General features: G+C 40.8%; 1 protein-coding gene across 1 annotated transcript in view; it reads right to left on the reverse strand.

Annotated features, from left to right (window-relative positions):
* Positions 1 to 14302, reverse strand: part of LOC106608375 (kinesin-like protein KIF3B) — a 90821-nt gene that overhangs the window by 69568 nt on the left and 6951 nt on the right. The gene's annotated exons all lie outside the window — the stretch shown is intronic.

Consider the following 14302-nt stretch of genomic DNA (forward strand, 5'->3'; position numbering starts at 1 on the left):
CTCCTTCCTTCTCTTTCTGCCTATCCCTCTCTCCTTCCCTCTCTATCTGCCTATCCCTCTCTCCTTCCTTCTCTATCTGCCTATCCCTCTCTCCTTCCTTCTCTTTCTGCCTATCCCTCTCTCCTTCCTTCTCTCGAGACATCTCACTCCCTCCTTTTTCTGGTTCATATAAAGTAAATGAACTAAGCAGACCTGAACTGTGAGAAAAAAATGATATGGTAAACTGCATTTTTTTTAAATGTAACCTTTATTTAACTAGGCAAGTCAGTTAAAGAACAAATTTTTATTTACAATGATGGCCTACCCCAGCCGACACTGGGCCAATTGTGCGCCGCCCTATGGGACTCCCAATCACGGCCGGATGTGATACAGCCTGGATTCGAACCAGGCACTGAAGTGACGCCTCTTGCACTGAGATGCCGTGCCTTAGACCACTGCGCCACTCGTGAGCCCAAACATGAGTGGCACATCTTAATTTATCCACCATCTTTTCTGTCTACTAGGCCATGTGTCGCTCCCTCACACTTCCCTGGCACTACCGCTGCCGACACCTATCCAGACAGGTTAAAGGTTAAGGGTCAACAGTTATCGCTATACATACGGGTTAGGGGTTAGGGGTCAAGGGTCATACCTATCCAGACAGGTCAAGGGTCATACCTATCCAGACAGGTTAAGGGTTATATCTATCCAGACAGGTTAAGGGTTATATCTATCCAGACAGGTTAAGGGTTATATCTATCCAGACAGGTTAAGGGTCATACCTATCCAGACAGGTTAAGGGTCATACCTATCCAGACAGGTTAAGGGTTATATCTATCCAGACAGGTTAAGGGTCATACCTATCCAGACAGGTCAAGGGTCATACCTATCCAGACAGGTTAAGGGTTATACCTATCCAGACAGGTCAAGGGTTATACCTATCCAGACAGGTCAAGGGTCATACCTATCCAGACAGGTTAAGGGTTATATCTATCCAGACAGGTTAAGGGTTATATCTATCCTTGACAGGTTAAGGGTCATATCTATCCAGACAGGTTAAGGGTTATATCTATCCAGACAGGTTAAGGGTTATGTCTATCCAGACAGGTTAAGGGTTATATCTATCCAGACAGGTTAAGGGTTATATCTATCCAGACAGGTTAACCTGTCAAGGTATAGGCGGCAGTATTTTCATTTTCGGATGAAAAGCGTGCCCAGAGTAAACGGCCTAATACTCGGGCCCAGAGTCAAATATTTGCATATTATTAGTATATTTGGATAGAAAACACTCTGAAGTTTCTAAAACTGTTTGAATGGTGTCTGTGAGTATAACAGAACTCATATGGCAGGCAAAAACCTGAGAAAAATCCAACCAGGAAGTGTGGAAATCTGAGAATTGTAGTTCTCCTTTTGAATCCCTATCGAAACTACAGTGTCTGTGGGGTCACGTTGCACTTCCTAAGGCTTCCATTGGCTGTCAACAGCCTTCAGAAAGTTTTTCCATCATTCTCCTGTTACTGGGCAGAGAATAGTAGCTCAGTCAATGAGTGGACTGCCTGAGGACCTAGGGCTTGGTGATGCGCAATCCCACAAGCGCACCGTTCCTTCTTTTTTTCCTGGAATGAATATGCTATTGTCCGGTTGGAATATTATCAACGTTTTATGTTAAAAAGACCCTAAGGATTGTAAACAACGTTTGACATGTTTCTATGAACGGTAATGGAACTATTTGACTTTTCGTCTCTGGTACTGCGCTCGCGCGTTATGCCTTTGGATAGTGATCTGAACGCACGAACAAAACGGAGGTATTTGGACATAAATATGGAGTTTATCGAACAAAAATAACATTTCTTGTGGAAAGAGGAGTCCTCGGAGTGCATTCTGACGAAGATCAGCATAGGTAAGTGAATATTTGTAATACTAATTCAGAGTTTTATTGATGCCAGAACTTGGCGGGTAGCTGTATAGCTTGCTTCGATGGCTGAGCTATGTACTCAGAATATTGAACAATGTGCTTTCTCCGTAAAGTTATTTTGAAATGTGTAGTGTATCTATAATTCTTTCAATAACTGTTGTAAATTTTATCAACGTTTATGATGAGTATTTTTGTAAATTGATGTGCACATTCACCGGACGTTTTGGTGGAATACATTTTCTGAACATCACGCACCAATGTAAAATGCTGTTTTTGGATATAAATATGAACTTTATCGAGCAAAACATACATGTATTGTATAACATGGAGTCCTATGAGTGCCATCTGATGAAGATCATCAAAGGTTAGTGAATATTTTAGCTGCACTTTTGGTTTTTGTGATGCATGTCCTTGCTTGGAAAATGGCTGTGTGGATTTTCTTGTGAAGTTTATGTCCTAACATAATCTAATTTTATGCTTTCGCCGTAAAGCCTTTTTGAAATCGGACAATGTGGTTAGATTAACGAGAGTCTTATCTTTAAAATGGTGTAAAATAGTTGATTGTTTGAGAAAATGAAATTATGAGATTTTTTGCTGTTTTGTATTTCGCACCATGCTATTTCACTGGCTGTTGAATAGTGTGGGACGGTCACGTCCCACGTAGCCCAGAGAAGTTAAGGGGTAATGGATGATGCTATTGTTTTGGTTCTGTGATAGAAGAGAAGTAATCACCCACAGGAAACAGCAGGGATGAAAGAGGAGGGAGGAGAGGAGGAGTAATCACCCACAGGAAACAGCAGGGATGAAAGAGGAGGGGAGGAGTAATCACCCACAGGAAACAGCAGGGATGAAAGAGGAGGGGAGGAGAGGAGGAGTAATCACCCACAGGAAACAGCAGGGGTGAAAGAGGAGGAGAGGAGGAGTAATCACCCACAGGAAACAGCAGGGACGAAAGAGGAGCGGAGGAGAGGAGGAGTAATCACCCACAGGAAACAGCAGGGATGAAAGAGGAGGAGTAATCACCCACAGGAAACAGCAGGGGTGAAAGAGGAGGGGAGGAGAGGAGGAGTAATCACCCACAGGAAACAGCAGGGATGAAAGAGGAGGGGAGGTGAAGTAGGTGAGTAGCTACAATCATACTGCTGAAACAAATGATTCAGGGAGTTGGTTTTATAATTTCAACTTTAATTTGATGGCAAGGAAAACATGTTTTATTAAAACAGTTGTCGTCACGTGACTATCATTAATGTGATGACTGTGTCATGACTCTGCTGTGAGGATACGAAGGATCAGGTTACAGTGGGTCCGCTCTACAGCGCTCTCGCTCTCTCTCTCTCCCACAGAGGGGAAGGGGGAGGAGGAGGAGGAAGGGCGCCTTATGGAGGTCGTAAAATAGGCTGCCTCTATGCTCTGTAGTGTTCGAGGAATGAACTGCTTTGAGAGACTAGTGTCATAACTCTCCTGTGAGGATCTGAAGGATCAGGTTGCAGTGAGTCCACTCTACAGCGCTCTCTCTCTCTCGCAGAGGGAGAGAGGGGTGAAATTAGCCATTTTATGACGGTAGTAAATACCTTGTAGAAACTCTACCTTTGGGCTCTATGGGATGGAGGGGAAAGAAACATTTTGTTACAAGGAGATTCCAAAAGGCTTGATAATGAAACAATATTTCTGTAATCCAAACATTGGGAATGGTCCGTGGGTATTTAAAGAATAACCACGTCCAACAGTTGTTGTTTTGTGATATCATTAACCTGTTTAGGATAGGGGGCAGTATTGACACGGCTGGATAAAAAACATACCCGATTTAATCTGGTTACCACTCCTACCCAGTAACTAGAATATGCATATACTTATTACATATGGATAGAAAACACCCTAAATTTTCTAAAACTGTTTGAATGGTGTCTGTGAGTATAACAGAACTCAAATGGCAGGTCAAAACCTGAGAGATTCCTTTACAGGAAGTGGCCTGTCTGACCATTTCTTGAACTTGTTTTCCATCTCTATCATTTACTAAGGATCTCTGCTCTAACGTGACACTTCCCACGTCGTCCATAGGCGCTCAGAGCCCGGGAAAAAACAGAATGTCGTCATTCCAGCCCCAGGCTGAAACACATTATCGCCTTTCTCAAGTGGCCGATCGAGGGACACTGGCTTATGCGCGTGACCCCGACCGCCCCCGCCTTTGGGATTTTTTCCTCTGTTTGCCGAAAAGGAGATTCCCTGTCGGAATATTATCGCTTTTCTACGAGAAAAATGTCGTAAAAATTGATTTTAAACAGCGGTTGACATGCTTCGAAGTACGGTAATGGAATACTTAGAATTTTATTGTCACGAATTGCGCCATGCGCGCGACACTTCTTTACTATTTCGGATAGTGTCTGGAACGCACGAACAAAACGCCGCTATTCGGATATAACGATGGATTATTTTGGACCAAACCAACATTTGTTATTGAAGTAGCAGTCCTGGGTGTGTATTCTGACGAAGACAACAAAAGGTAATCAAACTTTTATAATAGTAAATATGATTATGGTGAGTGCTAAACTTGCCGGGTGTCTAAATAGCGAGCCCGTGATGCCTGGGCTATGTACTTAGAATATTGCAAAATGTGCTTTCACCAAAAAGCTATTTTAAAATCGGACATATCGAGTGCATAGAGGAGGTCTGTATCTATAATTCTTAAAATAATTGTTATGCTTTTTGTGAACGTTTATCGTGAGTAATTTAGTAAAATGTTAGCGAATTCCCCGGAAGTTTGCGGGGGGTATGCTAGTTCTGAACGTCACATGCTAATGTAAAAAGCTGGTTTTTGATATAAATATGAACTTGATTGAACAAAACATGCATGTATTGTATAACATAATGTCCTAGGGTTGTCATCTGATGAAGATCATCAAAGGTGAGTGCTGCATTTAGCTGTCTTCTGGGTTTTGGTGACATTATATGCTGGCTTGAAAAATGGGTGTCTGATTATTTCTGGCTTGGTACTCTGCTGACATAATCTAATGTTTTGCTTTCGTTGTAAAGCCTTTTTGAAATCGGACAGTGTGGTTAGATTAACGAGAGTCTTGTCTTTAAATGGCTGTAAAATAGTCATATGTTTGAGAAATTGAAGTAATAGGATTTTTAAGGTTTTGAAAATCAGGATAGCAGTGGCTGTTACGTAGGTGGGACGAATTCGTCCCGCCTTGCCTAGAGAGGTTAAGGACGGTATAACTAAATAACTGTACCTCTACAAATGTATACATTCCAGTTATCAGATTCACATCTAAATGTTGTGGAACATATGATTAAATTTAAATCTCTAGTGACTAGTACATTGCCAGGTTGCTACGGGCGTGTAAAATGATTCTAGCTCCACATTAGACCAGCGTGACCGACAGCGTGAGCCGAAAGGTACGGAATGGTTAGAAACTCTGAAACTCTCTATCGAAGAAGAAGACGACACAGGAACATTCAGTCTGTAACTGTTTAAGAACTTTAATCTAGGAAACTCGACAGAAGACAAAGAACAATTTACTCTCACCACCATAGATAACTCTATTTTAACGGACAGAACCCGCTGAACTATACGGGGTAGACCTCTGGAGGATCCGTTCTAACAGACACTCCGACACCTACTACAACAACAAAGGACATGGTGATCTCTGGTGGACAACCAGAGACTTCCTGTCGAATTACTCCCCGTAGATAGATGGATTGAGTGTTTTCAACAGAGAGACAGCAAAGACATATACACACCTAAATATGTACATTGCAATTATTTCGAATGAGCGGCTGTTCATGTGCAAAGTATTTGCATTTTTATTTAGTTAGTTAGTAAATAAAAAATTAAGCCAATATGTATATCGCTGATTCATCATTTATGTTCAGGTTCGTGCAGATATCCAAGAATTTTGTGACATTCAGAATGAAAACTGAAGGTAAATAAGAATGAATGAATTGACTGATTTTTATATCTTTAGAGTTTAGCCGGGTGATAGTAACTCGTTAAATAACTTTCCCGTTACTACTTAATTCATTGTTATATGATTAATTGAATCGCGTAATAATTGAACGTGGTATGTAATTATTTTATAAAATAACAGTCAAACACATTAATGATAGTCAAGACACGACAACTGCCATTCATCGAATAATTACCTACTACGTTTAATTATTACTTGAATAAATGAATCATGTAACAATTAACTCATTTGGAATGTGGGGCACCACAGGAAAAGTTTGTTTAACTTCTTTGGGATAGGGGGCGGTATTTTGACGTCCGGATGAAAAGTGTGCACAACGTAAACTGCCTGCTACTCAGGCCCAGAAGCTAGGATATGCATATAATAGATTTGGTAGATTTGGATAGAAAACACTCTAACGATTCTAAAACTGTTAAAATAATGTCTGTGAGTATAACAGAACTGAAATGGCAGGCGAAACACCGAGGACAAACCATCCCCCCCCAAAAAAATATTTCATCCTACCACTGATTTCAATGGCTTGCACTTTTAAAATAGGACGAAATCGTGCCCGATTGCAGTTCCTAGGGCTTCCACTAGATGTCAACAGTCTTCAGAAAGAGTTTCATGCTGGTTTTTGGAAAAATGAGCCAGAAATTGTAGTTTTTCTAGGTGTCTCCCATTTTGGCTGTAGTGTTTCCAAGCGCGTGGAAGAGAGCGCGTTCTTTGGTATTTTTCTCCGGTAAAGACAATAACGATTCTCCGTCTTAAATGTAATAGTTTATTTGAAACCAAAGTGGATTATTGACTGAAGCGCGCCAGCTAAACTGAGTTTTTATGGATATAAAGAAAGACTTTATCGAACAAAAATACCATTTGTAATGTAACTGGGACCTTTTGGAGTGCCAACAGAAGAAGATCTTCAAAGGTAAGGCATATATTATATCGCTATTTCTGACTTTCGTGTTGCAACTCTCTTGTTGAAAATGATTTGTTATGCATTTGTGTGCTGGGCGCTGTCCTCAGATAATCGCATGGTTTGTTTTCGCCGTAAAGCCTTTTTGAAATCTGTTACGGAGGCTGGATTAACAACAAGTTAAGCTTTATTTTGATGTATTGCACTTGTGTATTGCACTTGGGACGCTAGCGTCCCACTAATCCGCAAGAAGTTAACCTCTTGGGGCTAGGTGGGACGCTAGCGTGCCACCTGTGGTGCACTCCATCAACAGCAGGTGCATTTCAAGAGCGGCAAATTTGAATCCAAATAAATGTCAAAATTCAAATTTTTCAAAAATACAACTATGTTACACCATTTGAAAGATAAACATCTCCTTAATCTAACCACGTTTTACGATTTCAAAAAGGTTTTACGGCGAAAGCATAAATTTAGAGTATGTTAGGACAGTACATTTACAAGAGTTGTGTGTAATGTTTTGTCAAGTCAAAGACAGGGTCACCAAAACCATAAAACCAGCTAAAATGATACACTAACCTTTTACAATCTCCATCAGATGACACTCCTAGGACATTATGTTAGACAATGCATGCATTTTTAGTTCTATCAAGTTCATATTTATATACAAAAACAGCGTTTTACTATGGCATTGATGTTGAGGAAATCGTTTCCCTCCAATAACCGGCAGTCAAGTCAGCGTCACAAATTAAATAATTAAAATTAGAAAACATTGGTAAAATATTATATTGTCATTTAAAGAATTATAGATTTACATCTTTTGAACGCAATCAACTTGCCAGATTTAAAAATAACCTTACTGGGAAATCACACTTTGCAATAATCTGAGCACTGTGCCCAGAAAAATACGCGTTGCGATACAGACTAGACGTCATGTTGGGGAGATCTAAAATCGAAAATACTATGTAAATAATCCATTACCTTTGATTCTCTTCATCAGATGTCACTTCCAGGTATCACAGGTCCATAACGAATGTAGTTTTGTTCAAAAAAGCTCATCATTTATGTCCAAAAATCTCCGTCTCGTTAGCACATGATGTAAGCCAGCCGGACTTCTCGTCATGAACGAGGGGAAAAAATATATTTCCGTTCGTTCAAACATGTCAAACGTTGTATTGCATAAATCATTAGGGCCTTTTTTAACCAGAACATGAATAATATTCAAGGTGGACGAATGCATAGCCTTTTATAACGTATTGGAACGAGGGTACCCAACATGAAGTAGCGCGCCAGGTGTCTAATGGGACATCACCGTTCCATGGCTCTTGTTCGGTCAGATCTCCCTCCAGAAGACTCAAAACACTTTGTAAAGGCTGGTGACATCTAGTGGAAGCAATAGGAAGTGCCAAAATATTCCTAAACCCCTGTGTTTTTCAATGGGAGAGGTTTAAAGTCAATACAACACATCAGGTATCCACTTCCTGTCAGAAAATGTCTCAGGGTTTTGCCTGCCAAATGAGTTCTGTTATACTCACAGACACCATTCAAACAGTTTTGGAAACTTTAGAGTGTTTTCTATCCATATATAATAAGTATATGCATATTCTAGTTACTGGGTAGGATTAGTAACCAGATTAAATCGGGTACATTTTTTTTATCCAGACGTGCAAATGCTGCCCCCTAGACCCAACAGGTTAATGAGTTACCATCTCCCGAATTAACTCAAGAATATATAGATATCATTCACTAATTCATCATTTCCTCATATCAGTCTCATTCTGAATGTCGTAGACCTCGTAAATCTGCACAAACCCGGGTCTCACTGATCATTCCGTACCACACAAATTGATGTGATTATTTATTCACTAACAAGCTAAATGATAACATAAGATACACACACACACACACACATACACACACACGGTATAGGTTATTGATTGGAAACTTAATATGATGAAAACAAGTCCCTAGCGGACCAACACAACATGACACTTGTTACACAAGATGGAGATTTAAAGAGAGAGAGAGAGCGAGAGAAAGAGAAGCAACACTTGGATACATTTGTAAACTACGCTCACAGTAACACTAATACCTTTCCACGAACTGCCGTTTCTTTTGGATAAGAAGTAATGTAATGATGTATTTACGTGTTGAAGGTCTTCCTCGTGTATCTCTGTTGGGCCCTCTTCGGATGGCCTTGTCTTTCATTCTTAGGTGTAAGTCTCTGATTGTCCACAAGAGGTCACAAAATCTCCTTAGTTGTCTGTTTACGTGCACTCGTTCTGGAAGAGTGGTCTCCTGAGGACAGCTAATCAGCCGTGTTGATGATCCCAGAGTGGTGATGAGTGTAGGCAACGATGATTTGGAGAGAATAACCGGATGGTCCTACTGAAATTCACCATCTTAGATACATTACTTAGAACAGCTAATCAACCGAAACATTGACTGTTAACCTCTTATGGCTAGGGGGCAGTATTTTCACGGCTGGATAAAAAACATACCCGATTTAATCTGGTTACTAATCCTACCCAGTAACTAGAATATGCATATACTTATTATATATGGATAGAAAACACCCTAAAGTTTCTAAAACTGTTTGAATGGTGTCTGTGAGTATAACAGAACTCAAATGGCAGGTCAAAACCTGAGAGATTCCTTTACAGGAAGTGGCCTGTCTGACCATTTCTGGAACTTCTTTGCCATCTCTATCTTTTACAAAGGATCTCTGCTCTAACGTGACACTTCCTACGTCGTCCATGGGCGCTCAGAGCCCAGAAAAAACAGAATGTCGTCATCCCAGCCCCAGGCTGAAACACATTATCGCCTTTCTCAAGTGGCCGATCAAGGGACTGTGGGCTTAGGCGCGTGACCTGGCCGCCCCCGTCTTTGTGATTTTTTTCCTCTGTTTGCCGAAAAGGAGATTCCCGGTCGGAATATTATCGCTTTTCTACGAGAAAAATTTGCATAAAAATGTATTTTAAACAGCGGTTGACATGCTTCGAAGTACGGTAATGGAATATTTAGAATTTTTTTATCACGAATTGCGCCATGCGCGCAACCCTTATTTACCATTTCGGATAGTGTCTGGGACGCACGAACAAAACGCCGCTATTCGGATATAACGATGGATTATTTTGGACCAAACCAACATTTGTTATTGAAGTGGCAGTCCTGGGAGTGCATTCTGACGAAGACAACAAAAGGTAATCAAACTTTTATAATAGTAAATCTGATATTGGTGAGTGCTAAACTTGCCGGGTGTCTAAATAGCTAGCCCGTGATGGCTGGGCTATGTACTTAGAATATTGCAAAATGTGCTTTCACCAAAAAGCTATTTTAAAATCGGACATATCGAGTGCATAGAGGAGTTCTGTATCTATAATTCTTAAAATAATTGTTATGCTTTTTGTGAACGTTTATCGTGAGTAATTTAGTAAAATGTTAGCGAATTCCCCGGAAGTTTGCGGGGGGTATGCTAGTTCTGAACGTCACATGCTAATGTAAAAAGCTGTTTTTTGATATAAATATGAACTTGATTGAACAAAACATGTATGTATTGTATAACATAATGTCCTAGGTGTGTCATCTGATGAAGATCATCAAAGGTTAGTGCTGCATTTAGCTGTCTTCTGGGTTTTTGTGACATTATATGCTAGCTTGAAAAATGGGTGTCTGATTATTTCTGGCTTGGTACTCTGCTGACATAATGTAATGTTTTGCTTTCGCTGTAAAGCCTTTTTGAAATCGGACAGTGTGGTTAGATGAAGGAGAGTCTTTAAAATGCTGTGAAATAGTCATATGTTTGAAAAATTGAAGTTTTTGTATTTTTGAGGAATTTGTAATTCGCGCCACGCCTATCATTGGATATTGGAGCAGGTGTTCCGCTAGCGGAACGTCTAGATGTAAGAGGTTCCTTTGTCTTCAACCTCGTGTTGCGTTGCGGGGTCGTGACGAATCGTAGACCACAGCTGCAACTTGTGGTCACTCTAGTCTGATATGATCATTCTTAACTCAAATGCTTTATACCCTCAGGTAAAAAGGGGCGTTTACGTCACTCTGACACGCTCTCTGGGCTCCCTGGGGTGTGGCTGGTTACGAGGAAAGGTATCACAATTTACTGTGCTCACGTTAGGGAACTAAAATCACAATCTTATCGTCACAAAAACATTATCTTTATCCTGGATATTTTCTACACAACGTAAAATATGTACTGTATCTGATACAGACCGTGTAAAAGCTCGTCAAGTTACAATATTTCCGTTATAACGTCTTTATAACAATTTTAATAACATCACAAAATAGACATTCATTTTCCATATTCCATCTCTCATCATTCCCAACATTCGGATGTTGAAATATATTTTCCCAGTGTCCGTTGTTTGATGTTGTAGTTCAGGCGGCAAACTCTTCATAAGACACAAAGACATTCCAATCACCCAAAAGGAGTCGGTCTGCTGCATGACCATTTACCAATGAGGTGAGGTGTCATAAAAACCGCCCCTCTGCGGGTGAGAGGGCTCTATTGAACGCTGATCCACTGTAACCTGATCCTTGAATCTTCACAGGAGAGTCATGACACCGTCAATATAGCAAATAAGTACACATGGTTTGTATTCAAGTGTATTTGCTCTGGATACCGAGGTGAGTTTACACAGCACTATGCAGGAACAGTTATGGCAATGCATGACACAGTAGAAGAAAAATATACTACAGGATAATTTACACGTCTGTCCCGCTCATTAGGCAGGATTATTTACACGTCTGGCCCACTCATTAGGCAGGATTATTTACACATCTGGCCTGCTCATTAGGCAGGATTATTTACACGTCTGTCCCACTCATTAGGCAGGATTATTTACACGTCTGACCTACTCATTAGGCAGGATTATTTACACGTCCGATCCGCTCATTAGGCAGGATTATTTACACGTCTGTCCCGCTCATTAGGCAGGATTATTTACACGTCTGACCTACTCATTAAGCAGGATTATTTACACGTCTGGCCCACTCATTAGGCAGGATTATTTACACGTCTGACTTGCTCATTAGGCAGGATTATTTACACGTCTGACTTGCTCATTAGGCAGGATTATTTACACATCTGGCCCGCTCATTAGGCAGGATTAGGCGGCCACATATGGTGATAGATTAACGAGGGCGGCATTTTCTGAGCAAAACTGACCAAGACGCACCTCCAACAACGACACATAAAACCTCACATAATTCTGCCCCCAAAACAATGACAATTTCTCTCAACCAGAAGCATATGTTTTTTGTTTTTTTTAGGTGAGCGCTGATGCACCCTGGGATAAGCAGTGCCCACTTTGTCAAAGGCAGGGGAGCAAAATATTATGCTTGTCCATTACCAACCAGCTTCTCCAGGGTGCTGTTGGAGAGACGCATCGCTCCACCAACATTCCATTAAAACAAATGATCATGTAGCAGATAAAGGATATAGTAGATCTATTCTGTGGCGTTTCTGTAGCCTACAGGCTGACCGATAACATGTGACAATGAGACTTTTTTTTTTTTTTTTACATTATGCGGGTTTCTCAAATCAAATGGCCTAACCTAAACAGCGACCAATCAACAACATGTCACGTTAGCAAACACATCTTAAAAACAGGACAGCTCAAAGTCAAATGGACAATATGGACTGGACAATCACAACTGTTGTCTCGGAATTTCACCCCATTGTCATGATCAGTGGTTTCAAGTTTGTATCGTACATTTTTGACAAGTTGATGATAGCGAAAAAAATTAAATACTTCTGCATTTCCTGGTGTGTAAACACATTGCAAATAGGCTCACGATAAAGTCAGGTAGTTGGTATTCAGAGCTTAAATAGCCAACTTGACTAGACACAGGAATCAGTACTAATGAAGCCCAATGCAATGGCCTGCTTTACAAATGGTGGGCCTACCACATGGATGGGCACTCATAAAGTTCGGTTTTAGGCAACACTGTACACCTCAGTAAGCGCGGAACGATGCCTCCGCCTTTTCTTTGTGCAGTCTGGACCGACCTTGATTTCCACTTCCACGGATATTGGTTTTTGGTCTGAGCCGGACCAAATCTGAACTTAAAAAATAAATAAAAAATATGACCTTTATTTAACTAGGCAAGTCAGTTAAGAACAAATTCTTATTTACAAAGACGGCCTACCCCGGGCCAAACCCTAACCCGGACAACGCTGGGCCAATTAAAATTAGATCAAATAATAATATTAAGGGATTAGAAATCCAGGGATGAAAAACTAAGGTGTCATTATACGCCGATGATTCATGTTTTCTTTTAAAACCACAATTAGAATCTCTCCACGGTCTCATAGAGGATCTAGATACTTCCGCTATCCTCTCTGGATTAAAACCAAATTATGATCAATAATTTGTGATCCAATATTACGTATAGGATCATTAAAAAAATACAACTGTTACATTACCGTGTAGTTTACCAATTAAATGATCTGACGGAGATGTGGAAATACTCGGTATACAAATCCCAAAAGAAAGAAATTATCTCACTCCAATAAATGTTTATAGAAAGTTAGCAAAAATAGATAAGATCTTGCTACCATGGAAAGGAAAATACCTGTCTATTGGTGGGAGAAATCACCCTGATTAACTCTTTAGTCATATCACAGTTTACCTATTTGCTTATGGTTCTGCCTACACCTAGCGACCTGCTTTTTAAATTATATGAACAAAAACTATTCCATTTTATTTGGAACGGCAAGCCAGATAAAATTAAAAGAGCCTATTTATATAATGAATATGAATTCGAAGGGCAGAAATTATTAAATATTAAAGCATTAGACCTCTCACTAAAGGCATCAGTCAAAGTTGTATTTAAATCCAAACTGGTTTTCTAGTAAATTGGTAGGAATGTCTCATCCTATGTTCAAGAAGGGCCTTTTTCCCTTTATTCAGATTACACCTGCTCACTTTCGGTTGTTTGAAAAGAGAGTCAGGACACCCTCCATGGGATCTATAGTGACCACAGAGTCAGGACACCCTCCATGGGATCTATAGTGACCACAGAGTCAGGACACCCCAGGACACCCTCCATGGGATCTATAGTGACCACAGAGTCAGGACACCCTCCATGGGATCTATAGTGACCACAGAGTCAGGACACCCCAGGACACCCTCCATGGGATCTATAGTGACCACAGAGAGTCAGGACACCCTCCATGGGATCTATAGTAACCACAGAGAGTCAGGACACCCTCCATGGGATCTTTAGTGACCACAGAGAGTCAGGCCACCTGTTTGGTGGCTTCCTACACAGGGCAATGTCCCCAATCACTGCCCTGGGGAGAGTGCCTCCTACTGGCCCTCCAACACAGCTTCCAACAGCAGCTGGTCTGCCATGCAGGGACTGACCAGGACCAACCCTGCTTAGCTTCAGAAGTAAGCCAGCAGTGGGATGCATGGTAGTATGCTACTTGAGTGGACAAGTGACAGCATGGAATTCAAATAAAGAGATGGACAGGTGAGAGAGGAGATGGACAGGTAGGAGAGGAGATGGACTGGTGAGAGAGGA

Source organism: Salmo salar, chromosome 06 (assembly GCF_965601325.2).
Source record: "Salmo salar chromosome 06, fSalSal1, whole genome shotgun sequence".
Taxonomy (NCBI): domain Eukaryota; kingdom Metazoa; phylum Chordata; class Actinopteri; order Salmoniformes; family Salmonidae; genus Salmo; species Salmo salar.